The sequence below is a fragment of the Labrus mixtus genome, unplaced genomic scaffold (genome assembly GCF_963584025.1).
Source record: "Labrus mixtus unplaced genomic scaffold, fLabMix1.1 SCAFFOLD_68, whole genome shotgun sequence".
NCBI lineage: Eukaryota > Metazoa > Chordata > Actinopteri > Labriformes > Labridae > Labrus > Labrus mixtus.
The window spans coordinates 92501-102500 of NW_026870340.1; the positions used below are offsets into that span (position 1 = coordinate 92501).

A 10000-nucleotide genomic window follows, 5' to 3' on the forward strand; every position below is an offset into this window, starting at 1 on the left:
AGATCGGACGAGTTCAGGGTGGTATGACCGTAAGCCATTATTGTGTGCAGAAAGGGGCCTTTTAAAGATGTCATTCCCTTGATTCTGGTTGAATTTTTGGACATGTGAATATGTCTCTATATGATCAAAAAAAATCATATGATCAAAAAAAATTAAAAAGCTTACAGCACCTGGTATTCCCAGGCGGTCTCCCATCCAAGTATTAACCAGGCCCGACCCTGCTTAGCTTCCGAGATCGGACGAGTTCAGGGTGGTATGTCCTTAAGCCATTATTGTATGCAGAAAGGGGCCTTTTAAAGATGTCATGCCCTTGATTCTGGCTGAATTTTTGGACATGTGAATATGTCTCTCTATGATAAAAAAAAAACACATGATCAAAAAAATGAAACAGCTTACAGCATCTGGTATTCCACAGGCGGTCTCCCATCCAAGTACTAACCAGGCACGACCCTGCTTAGTTTCCGAGATCGGACGAGATCGGACGAGTTCAGCGTGGTATGACCGTAAGCCATTATTGTGTGCAGAAAGGGGCCTTTTAAAGATGTCATGCCCTTGATTCTGGCTGAATTTTTGGACATGTGAATATGTCTCTATATGATAAAAAAAACATATGATCAAAAAAAATGAAAAAGCTTACAGCACCTGGTATTCCCAGGCGGTCTCCCATCCAAGTACTAACCAGGCCCGACCCTGCTTAGCTTCCGAGATCGGACGAGATCGGGCGTGTTCAGGGTGGTATGGCCGTAAGCCATTATTGGGCGCAGAAAGGGGCCTTTTAAAGATGTCATGCCCTTGATTCTGGCTGAATTTTTGGACATGTGAATATGTCTCTATATGATAAAAAAAAACATATGATCAAACAAAATGAAAAAGCTTACAGCACCTGGTATTCCCAGGCTGTCTCCCATCCAAGTACTAACCAGGCACGACCCTACTTAGTTTCCGAGATCGGACGAGATCGGGCGTGTTAAGGGTGGTATGGCCGTAAGCCGTTATTGTGTGCAGAAAGGGGCCTTTTAAAGATGTCATGCCCTTGATTCTTGCTGAATTTTTGGACATGTGAATATGTCTCTATATGATAAAAAAAAAACATATGATCAAAAAAATGAAAAAGCTTACAGCACCTGGTATTCCCAGGCGGTCTCCCATCCAGGTACTAACCAGGCCCTACCCTGCTTAGCTTCAGAGATCGGACGAGATCGGGCGTGTTCAGGGTGGTAAGGCCATAAGCCATTATTGTGTGCAGACAGGGGCCTTTTAAAGATGTCATGCCCTTGATTCTGGCTGAATTTTTGGACATGTGAATATGTCTTTATATGATAAAAAAAAACATATGATCAAAAAAATGAAAACGCTTACAGCACCTGGTATTCCCAGGCAGTCTCCCATCTAAGTACTAACCAGGCCCGACCCTGCTTAGCTTCCGAGATCGGACGAGATCGGGCGTGTTCAGGGTGGTATGGCCGTAAGCCATTATTGTGTGCAGACAGGGGCCTTTTAAAGATGTCATGCCCTTGATTCTGGCTGAATTTGTGGACATGTGAATATGTCTCTATATGATAAAAAAAAACATATGATCAAAAAAATGAAAAAGCTTACAGCACCTGGTATTCCCAGGCGGTCTCCCATCCAAATACTAACCAGGCCCGACCCTGCTTAGCTTCCGAGATCGGACGAGTTCAGGGTGGTATGGCCGTAAGCCATTATTGTGTGCAAAAAGGGGCCTTTTAAAGATGTCATGCCCTTGATTCTGGTTGAATTTTTGGACAGGTGAATATGTCTCTATATGATAAAAAAAAATCATATGATCAAAAAAAATGAAAAAGCTTACAGCACCTGGTATTCCCAGGCGGTCTCCCATCCAAGTACTAACCAGGCCCGACCCTGCTTAGCTTCCGAGATCAGACGAGATCAGGCGTGTTCAGGGTGGTATGGCCGTAAGCTGTTATTGTGTGTAGAAAGGGGCCTTTTAAAGATGTCATGCCCTTGATTCTGGCTGAATTTTTGGACATGTGAATATGTCTCTATATGATAAAAAAAAAAAAAATGATCAAAAAAATGAAACAGCTTACAGCATCTGGTATTCCACAGGCGGTCTCCCATCCAATTACTAACCAGGCCCGACCCTGCATAGCTTCCGAGATCGGACGAGATCGGGCGTGTTCAGGGTGGTATGGCCGTAAGCCATTATTGTGTGCAGACAGGGGCCTTTTAAAGATGTCATGCCCTTGATTCTGGCTGAATTTTTGGACATGTGAATATGTCTCTATATGATAAAAAAAAAACATATGATCAAAAAAATGAAAAAGCTTACAGCACCTGGTATTCCCAGGAGGTCTCCCATCCAGGTACTAACCAGGCCCGACCCTGCTTAGCTTCCGAGATCTGACGAGATCGGGCATGTTTTTTTTTATCTTTTATTATCAAAATTACAAAAACATTTATAATTCTTTCACATCATTTACAACAAATGCTATTACAATACATACACCCTCTAAATTAAACCTCCCCTCTGACGCAAACGGCACCCTAAAAACAATAAAAACATAGCATCAGAAAAAAACTCAAACCACCCCTGATACCCCCAACTCATGACAACTCTTCTGAGTCCCTCCCCCAAAGCAAACACCCCTCTGAAAACAAACCACAAAAACATACAAAAACCCCACAGTATTCTCAAAAAACCACTGAGAAAAAAACCCACCAAATCAAATCACCCATTTTCCCCATGACCAAAAAAGAAGCCCTCGTACCAAAAAAACAAAATAATTTAGACATCCCACATAATTCCCTCCTCATTTACTCTACACACATTCGCACCTTCCACAAACATTCTCACAAACTCACTCTCATTCGCTATGTACAACAATTTAAGATGTGCTTTCCATTCATTCACAAACATTCTCCACACATTCATTTTCTTACTTTCATACAGTGCATAATTCCTTCTGTTAAAAACCGCTTTTCTTGCAAAAGCCAAAATTATATTCATTACATTGTGATTTTTTTGTTTTGTTCCCACCCCCAACAACACCGACAATTCCCACCCCCTTTCATTCCAACACTCATTCTTACTGCATTTCCCCAACATTTCTCTTATTTTTCCCCAAAAATAAACCAATTCCCCACACGTAACAAACAAATGTATTAAATCCTCATCCGTACTTTCACATACACAACACTTTCTTTCATACCTCTCCTTATGGATCTGATGCAGGACGATGCAGGTGAAGATCCTCCTGTGCCTCAGTTTGAAATCTAGGTCAAATATTGCATGTGGTGTATGCGGAATGTTAATGTTCTTCCATATCATGTTGCTTGTTATGTCCGGGTATGTGTCTGTCCATTTTACTTCGGATGTGGGTTTCTGTATTCTATGTGTGATTGCGCACCTATACCAAATTTTTGTAGTGACATCTGTAATGTTGTGTTTCTTCTCCCCTAGGCACAGGGAGATCCCCCCCACATCGTCCTGCATCACTCCCTCCTTCTCTTTGATTAATTTTTCCCATTCGCTCGACAAAGACAATTTTACATTTGCAAACACTCTCTCAATCACATCCTTTCTGCACACACACCCTTTATTTTTTAAACCCCTCACCACCATTTGTAAATCAAAATCCCCCCCACAGTTCAGTAAATCCCTTATTCTAATATATCCCGCTTTCGACATAGCTTCACACTTAATTACCCTCTCCCCATTTTTAAAATACGGGCTCGAGAGGAAGGGCAGTCGTAGCACTGACCCTCTCGTTCCGCACTCTGGTACAGTCCAGGATGAAACCTGATACCACGCACTGAGTACTTCCTGGAAAAACCGTGGCAAGTGTTTAAATGAATCCGGGTTATTGATCTGGTACAGGTTGTCCTCGTTGTAGAGTCCAAAACTGCACAGATATTGTTTGAAGTGGTTTTTCCAAACTACGTTCCGGTTCTGGTCCATAAATTTGCCTATCAATTTGACTCTTAGTGCTACTTTTTTTGTAAGTAAATCAATCAAAGCTAGCCCCCCCTGATCTTTAGCCCCTATTATTGTTTTGTGAGCTATACTCGCTGCTTTGTTTTTCCAAATAAAGTCCCTAATGGTCTTTGAAATCTCCTTAAAGGCCCAGTCCGGAAGCGTACAAGTACTCAGCGCATGATTCACTTTGGACAACACGAGAGCATTTGTTACGGCTACCCTTCCTCTCAACAATAGACCCCTCGCTTTCCACAAATTCAATGTTTTTTTTAATTTTACCCACCACCTCTTTCCATGTTACATCATCACATTCATTCTCATTTTTCCCCATATTCACTCCCAACACTTTTCTTCTCTCACACACCGTTTTAAATCCCCACTTATTAACTAGATTGTATTCCTTACCTAGTAACATAATTTCTGACTTATTTTCATTTACTTTTGCCCCAGATGCTCTTTCATAAGTTTGTACATGTTTTAATATTAATTCTATATCCTCCTCTCCTTTTACCATTATATTCACGTCATCTGCATACTGTATTATTTTTACGTTTTCCTTACCTATACCTTTTATGTTTACGTCTTCCGATATCAGTGCTGCCAGCGGCTCTGCTACCAAGCTGTACAACAGCGCTGACATCGGACATCCTTGTCTCACTGACCTTGATATTTTAAAAGAATCAGTTAGTTCCCCGTTACATTTTATCTTGCTTTCCGCTCCTGTATACAACATATTTATCCATTCTCTCATTCTCTCCCCGAATCCAAACTTCTCTAACACCTTCCCCATGAACCCGTGATCTACTCTGTCAAAAGCTTTATTTAAATCAATCCCTAGCCATATTCCCCCCTCCCCTTCCATATCCCTGACCGTCTGTTTTATTGAAATGATTGAATCTGCTATGTCTCTGTTTGGTATACTGTATGATTGTGTTTGTTCTATGATTGTTCCTATTACCTCCCTGATTCTATTGGCTATTGTTTTCGCTATGATTTTGTAGTCTGTGTTGAGTAGGCTGATTGGTCTGTAGTTGTCCAGATTTTTATTGTCCCCCTTGTTTTTGTAAAAAATAGTAACCACCCCTTCCCCTAAACTTTTTGGTATATGTTTCACTTTTTCCATATATTTACTCAATTTGTTCACCAAGGGCACCAGCTGCTCTTTGAAAGCTTGGTAGAATTCCGCAGTTAGGCCATCGCTCCCAGGACTTTTGTTTTTGTTTAACCCCTCTAAAGCACTTCTGATTTCTCCCTCTGTAAACTCACAATCACACCACATTTTATCGTCCTCGCTTAGTTTTTTCTTTAAGACACCCAAAGCTCTGTTCACACTCACGCTATCACACTCCTGTCTCGAAAACAGGCTTTCATAATAGCCCTTTACTATTTCTAAAATTCCCTTTTTATCTGTCACACTTTTACCTGCTTCATTTAATAATTCGTTTATTTCTGTTCTTTTTTGTTTTTGTTTTTCCAGACCTAAAAAAAAGGCTGTACTCCTCTCCCCCTCATACATATATTGTATTTTACTCCTAATGGCTGCACCCCTACTCTTTTTAAGTTCAATCACTCCCAACTGTTCTTTTAAATGTATGTATTTTTCGACATCTACATTATCTACACTGTCAAGCGATGTTATTTCCTCACTTAGTTGTTTTCTCAAATTCTCTTCCTTTCTATTTTCTCTCCACTTTTTCTCTTTACTATAATTGATACACTTTTTTTTAATTCTGACTTTTACACTATCCCACCACACATTCATATCTTCACTCTCATTCCACTCATATCCCACATCATTCAACAATCTTTCCATACTTTTCACAAACATTCCATCATCCAGCAAGCTTGCATTAAAGCACCATATCCCTCCTTTACGTACATTCGTTTCTTTTCTAAACGTGATTTCTATTCCAGCGTGATCGCTCCACATATTAGTTTTATATTCAACTTCTTTAATCCATCTCACTACCTCGCATGTCACCAAAGCATAATCTATTCTAGATTGTTTTAATCTATTTAGTACAATTTGTCTCCTGGAGAACACCCTCCCCCATGGATGTAGCAATCTCCAAATATCAATGCATTGTTTCGTTATCATTATATCTTTAAGTGTCCCCCTGCTTACATCCCCCTTAAACACATTATTTTTTGACACATCGGTGGGTGTCATTGCCACATTAAAGTCACCGATTATTATACAATTCCTTTCCCACCATTTGCTTATTGCAATGAAGAACGTTTTCCTTTCTTTTTCTCCATTTGGTGCATATATATTTATGATTCTTATATATTCTTATAAGTCTTTTTTTATGTCTTCCACCAGGGAATCATCCCACCTGGTCTCCTGCAGGCACAAAATGTCATTCTGCAAGGAAAGAATCGAATGTCTTTTTTCTTTGTTTCTTAGTCCATTCACGTTAATCGAAAATAAATTAAAGGCCATTATCATAAAAATGAAAACAAAAAAAACGGATTTACAGGGGTTATTGTCAGTCATTATTTGTCCTTACATTTCAATTTTTTCACCAACTTTTTTCGTTGTCCAAGACTTAGTCTTTTTTGCGCACTCGCCAGTTCACTCACATCCATTTCGCTGTCCGTTTCATTGGGACTGGTGCTTTTACCCGTATTATTTAGCGTGATTTTTCTCCCTCCCGCCTGTCCAACACCACTCTCAGGCATCTCCCTCCCCTCTGTGCTCATGCTTACCCCCGGGTCTTCTGCCACGTCCCTTCCGTCTCCTTTTTTCCCTCTCTCGCTCGTTTTTCGCTGCTTCTGCTGTCCTCCCTCTCCAGCCAGCTCCGGCGTCTCCAGCTCGCACTCTGACGCCCGTTCTCCTCCGCTCTCTCCGCTCTGCTCCATTTCTCCGTCACTGTTCTCGTCTTCTCTGATCTCCTTCCTGCTTGCTCCGATCACCTCCTTCTCCTCCGCCTCCTCCTCGTACACCTCCTCCGCCTCGTCTTCATCCTCGTACACCTCCTCCACCTCGTTCTTGCTTTCCTCTCCGTTCTCACACTCACATTCATTTTCTCTTTTTTTACAGTTTGTGCATTTTGTGCTGTTCGCGCTGCACTCTCGCGCAAAGTGTCCCTGCACCCCACAGTTGTGGCACATAAATTCTGGACACTCTCTCAGGATGTGTCCCGGCTGGATGCACATCCTGCACACTTTTTGTTGTCTATCATGTATTACTCTAAAGTATTCGTTCCCCATCACAGTGTTAAACTTTGTGGAGTAAGGGAGTGACTGTACCTGGTCATTAAATCTGACCCGGACAAACCTCGTTCCGTCAGCTATCATTGTTCCAGGCCACATTCTGCGTTTTATTGGTGATGTCGGTTTCACTCCCCATCCCGTCAGCTTCCAAACTATTTCTTCATCTGTGATATACGCTGGCAGGTTTAAAAAAGACACCACCAGCTCATCATTATTTAGTTCTCTCGCCACGACTCTGGTCTGTCCGATTTTAAATCCATCCAGCAGCCTTTCCTTTCCTTTAATGTTGCTCACCGTCACTTCCAGTTTTTCAGGTCCCAGGGTTCTGCACGCCAGCAGGCCCCCACAGATCATTTTTATGTTACTCATGACGTGATTTAGAGGAACTTTGTCTCCCACCATTTCAATGTTTAGTGTTAGTTTTCTCTCAAAAGACACTTTTGCTTCCTCTTTTTCTGCTCTCTCGCCACCTCTCCCATTCTCTGCATGCGGAGCAATCAGCCCGCCGCTCCTCTCTCTTCCTCTCTCTCCGTCATCCATTCCGTTCCCTGTTTCATTTGCCGTTTTCATCCGTCCATTTTGTCCGTCGTTCTTCTCGTTGTCGTTAAAACCATTCGTTTGTTTCAGTGCCATGTTTGTTTGTTCACGTTGTTGTCCGTTCTCTTTTCCTTTTTCCATCTCTCCAGTCCGTGGTCCTGTCATCTTTGTGATCCGTCCGTGTGAGTTTGCTCGCGACATACGAGCAAACATTCACAAAAAACAAAAATTCTTCACAAAATTGTGGAAAAAAAACAGGAAAAAAGGTGAAAAGAAAAACGATCCCCCTAACAGTCAGTGACTGCTGGGGGACATTCACTCACAATCTGAGGTATTTAAAAAAATCCAAAGCGCATCCAAAAAACAAACAAATTAGTCCAGCTGTCCTGCTCAGTACTGACACGTCAGCTCTCCTTCAGCACCACACAAACTCTGACAGCAAAAGGGGCGTGTTCAGGGTGATATGGCCGTAAGCCATTATTGTGTGCAGAAAGGGGCCTTTTAAAGATGTCATGCCCTTGATTCTGGCTGAATTTTTGGACATGTGAATATGTCTCTCTATGATAAAAAAAAAACACATGATCAAAAAAATGAAACAGCTTACAGCATCTGGTATTCCACAGGCGGTCTCCCATCCAAGTACTAACCAGGCACGACCCTGCTTAGTTTCCGAGATCGGACGAGATAGGGCGTGTTCAGGGTGGTATGGCCGTAAGCCATTATTGTCTGCAGACAGGGGCCTTTTAAAGATGTCATGCCCTTGATTCTGGCTGAATTTTTGGACATGTGAATATGTCTCTCTATGATAAAAAAAAAACATATGATCAAAAAAATGAAAAAGGTTACAGCGTCTGGTATTACCAGGGGTTCTCCCATCCAAGTACTAACCAGGCCCGACCCTGCTTAGCTTCCAAGATCAGACGAGTTCAGGGTGGTTTGGCCGTAAGCCATTATTGTATGCAGAAAGGGGCCTTTTAAAGATGTCATGCCCTTGATTCTGGCTGAATTTTTGGACATGTGAATATGTCTCTATATGATAAAAAAAAAACATATGATCAAAAAAATGAAAAAACTTACAGCACCTGGTATTCCCAGGCTGTCTCCCATCCAAGTACTAACCAGGCCCTACCCTGCTTTGCTTCCGAGATTGGACGAGATCAGGCGTGTTCAGGGTGGTATGGCCGTAAGCCATTATTGTGTACAGAGAGGGGCCTTTTAAAGATGTCATGCCCTTGATTCTGGCTGAATTTTTGGACATGTGAATATGTCTCTATATGATAAAAAAAACATATGATCAAAAAAAATGGAAGAGCTTACAGCACCTGGTATTCCCAGGCGGTCTCCCATCCAAGTACTAACCAGGCCCGACCCTGCTTTGCTTCCGAGATCGGACGAGATCGGGCGTGTTCAGGGTGGTATGGCCGTAAGCCATTATTGTGTGCAGACAGGGGCCTTTTAAAGATGTCATGCCCTTGATTCTGGCTGAATTTTTGGACATGTGAATATGTCTCTCTATGATACAAAAAACATATGATCAAAAAAATAAAAAAAGCTTACAGCATCTGGTATTCCCAGGCGGTCTCCCATTCAAGTACTAACCAGGCCCGACCCTGCTTAGCTTCCGAGATGGGACGAGATCGGGCGTGTTAAGGGTGGTATGGCCGTAAGCCATTATTGTGTGCAGACAGGGGCCTTTTAAAGATGTTATGCCCTTGATTCTGGCTGAATTTTTGGACATGTGAATATGTCTCTATATGATAAAAAAAAAACATATGATCAAAAAAATGAAAAAGCTTACAGCACCTGGTATTCCCAGGCGGTCTCCCATCCAAGTACTAACCAGGCCCGACCCTGCTTAGCTTCCGAGATCCGACGAGATCAGGCGTGTTCAGGGTGGTATGGCCGTAAGCTGTTATTGTGTGCAGACAGGGGCCTTTTAAAGATCTCATGCCCTTGATTCTGGCTGAATTTTTGGACATGTGAATATGTCTCTATATGATAAAAAAAGAACATATGATCAAAAAAAATGAAAAAGCTTACAGCACCTGGTATTCCCAGGCGGTCTCCCATCCAAGTACTAACCAGGCCTGACCTTGCTTAGCTTCCGAGATCGGAAGAGATCGGGCGTGTTCAGGGTGGTATGGCCGTAAGCCATTATTGTGTGCAGACAGGGGCCTTTTAAAGATGTCATGCCCTTGATTCTGTCTGAATTTTTGGACATGTGAATATGTCTCTCTATGATGAAAAAAAAACATATGATCAAAAAAATGAAAAAGCTTATAGCAC

General features: G+C 42.0%; 10 non-coding genes and 7 pseudogenes across 10 annotated transcripts in view; all 17 read right to left on the reverse strand.

The window, feature by feature from the left end:
* The window catches only part of LOC132969635 (5S ribosomal RNA), a 120-nt pseudogene extending 85 nt beyond the window's left edge, over positions 1 to 35 (reverse strand).
* A 123-nt stretch (positions 36 to 158) lies between these two features.
* LOC132969078 (5S ribosomal RNA) lies at positions 159 to 267 on the reverse strand (annotated as a pseudogene).
* Positions 268 to 389: 122 nt separating this feature from the next.
* LOC132969660 (5S ribosomal RNA) lies at positions 390 to 509 on the reverse strand (annotated as a pseudogene).
* A 121-nt stretch (positions 510 to 630) lies between these two features.
* LOC132969277 (5S ribosomal RNA) lies at positions 631 to 749 on the reverse strand. The gene has a single exon (XR_009671565.1). It is a non-coding gene; the product is annotated as a 5S ribosomal RNA (ribosomal RNA).
* A 122-nt stretch (positions 750 to 871) lies between these two features.
* Positions 872 to 990, reverse strand: LOC132969473 (5S ribosomal RNA; annotated as a pseudogene).
* A 122-nt stretch (positions 991 to 1112) lies between these two features.
* Positions 1113 to 1231, reverse strand: LOC132969313 (5S ribosomal RNA). Its single transcript, XR_009671600.1, has one exon. It is a non-coding gene; the product is annotated as a 5S ribosomal RNA (ribosomal RNA).
* A 121-nt stretch (positions 1232 to 1352) lies between these two features.
* On the reverse strand, positions 1353 to 1471 carry LOC132969212 (5S ribosomal RNA). Its single transcript, XR_009671503.1, has one exon. It is a non-coding gene; the product is annotated as a 5S ribosomal RNA (ribosomal RNA).
* Positions 1472 to 1592: 121 nt separating this feature from the next.
* LOC132969529 (5S ribosomal RNA) lies at positions 1593 to 1701 on the reverse strand (annotated as a pseudogene).
* Positions 1702 to 1824: 123 nt separating this feature from the next.
* Positions 1825 to 1943, reverse strand: LOC132969621 (5S ribosomal RNA). Its single transcript, XR_009671751.1, has one exon. It is a non-coding gene; the product is annotated as a 5S ribosomal RNA (ribosomal RNA).
* Positions 1944 to 2065: 122 nt separating this feature from the next.
* LOC132969505 (5S ribosomal RNA) lies at positions 2066 to 2185 on the reverse strand (annotated as a pseudogene).
* Positions 2186 to 8311: 6126 nt separating this feature from the next.
* LOC132969592 (5S ribosomal RNA) lies at positions 8312 to 8431 on the reverse strand (annotated as a pseudogene).
* Positions 8432 to 8784: 353 nt separating this feature from the next.
* Positions 8785 to 8903, reverse strand: LOC132969446 (5S ribosomal RNA). The gene has a single exon (XR_009671718.1). It is a non-coding gene; the product is annotated as a 5S ribosomal RNA (ribosomal RNA).
* A 121-nt stretch (positions 8904 to 9024) lies between these two features.
* On the reverse strand, positions 9025 to 9143 carry LOC132969576 (5S ribosomal RNA). Its single transcript, XR_009671747.1, has one exon. It is a non-coding gene; the product is annotated as a 5S ribosomal RNA (ribosomal RNA).
* Positions 9144 to 9264: 121 nt separating this feature from the next.
* On the reverse strand, positions 9265 to 9383 carry LOC132969427 (5S ribosomal RNA). Its single transcript, XR_009671707.1, has one exon. It is a non-coding gene; the product is annotated as a 5S ribosomal RNA (ribosomal RNA).
* Positions 9384 to 9505: 122 nt separating this feature from the next.
* LOC132969194 (5S ribosomal RNA) lies at positions 9506 to 9624 on the reverse strand. Its single transcript, XR_009671486.1, has one exon. It is a non-coding gene; the product is annotated as a 5S ribosomal RNA (ribosomal RNA).
* Positions 9625 to 9747: 123 nt separating this feature from the next.
* Positions 9748 to 9866, reverse strand: LOC132969328 (5S ribosomal RNA). Its single transcript, XR_009671614.1, has one exon. It is a non-coding gene; the product is annotated as a 5S ribosomal RNA (ribosomal RNA).
* Positions 9867 to 9988: 122 nt separating this feature from the next.
* Positions 9989 to 10000, reverse strand: part of LOC132969188 (5S ribosomal RNA) — a 119-nt gene continuing 107 nt past the window's right edge. The window contains exon 1 of the ribosomal RNA XR_009671480.1: positions 9989 to 10000. This exon is cut by the window's right edge and continues 107 nt beyond it. This is a non-coding gene — a ribosomal RNA (5S ribosomal RNA).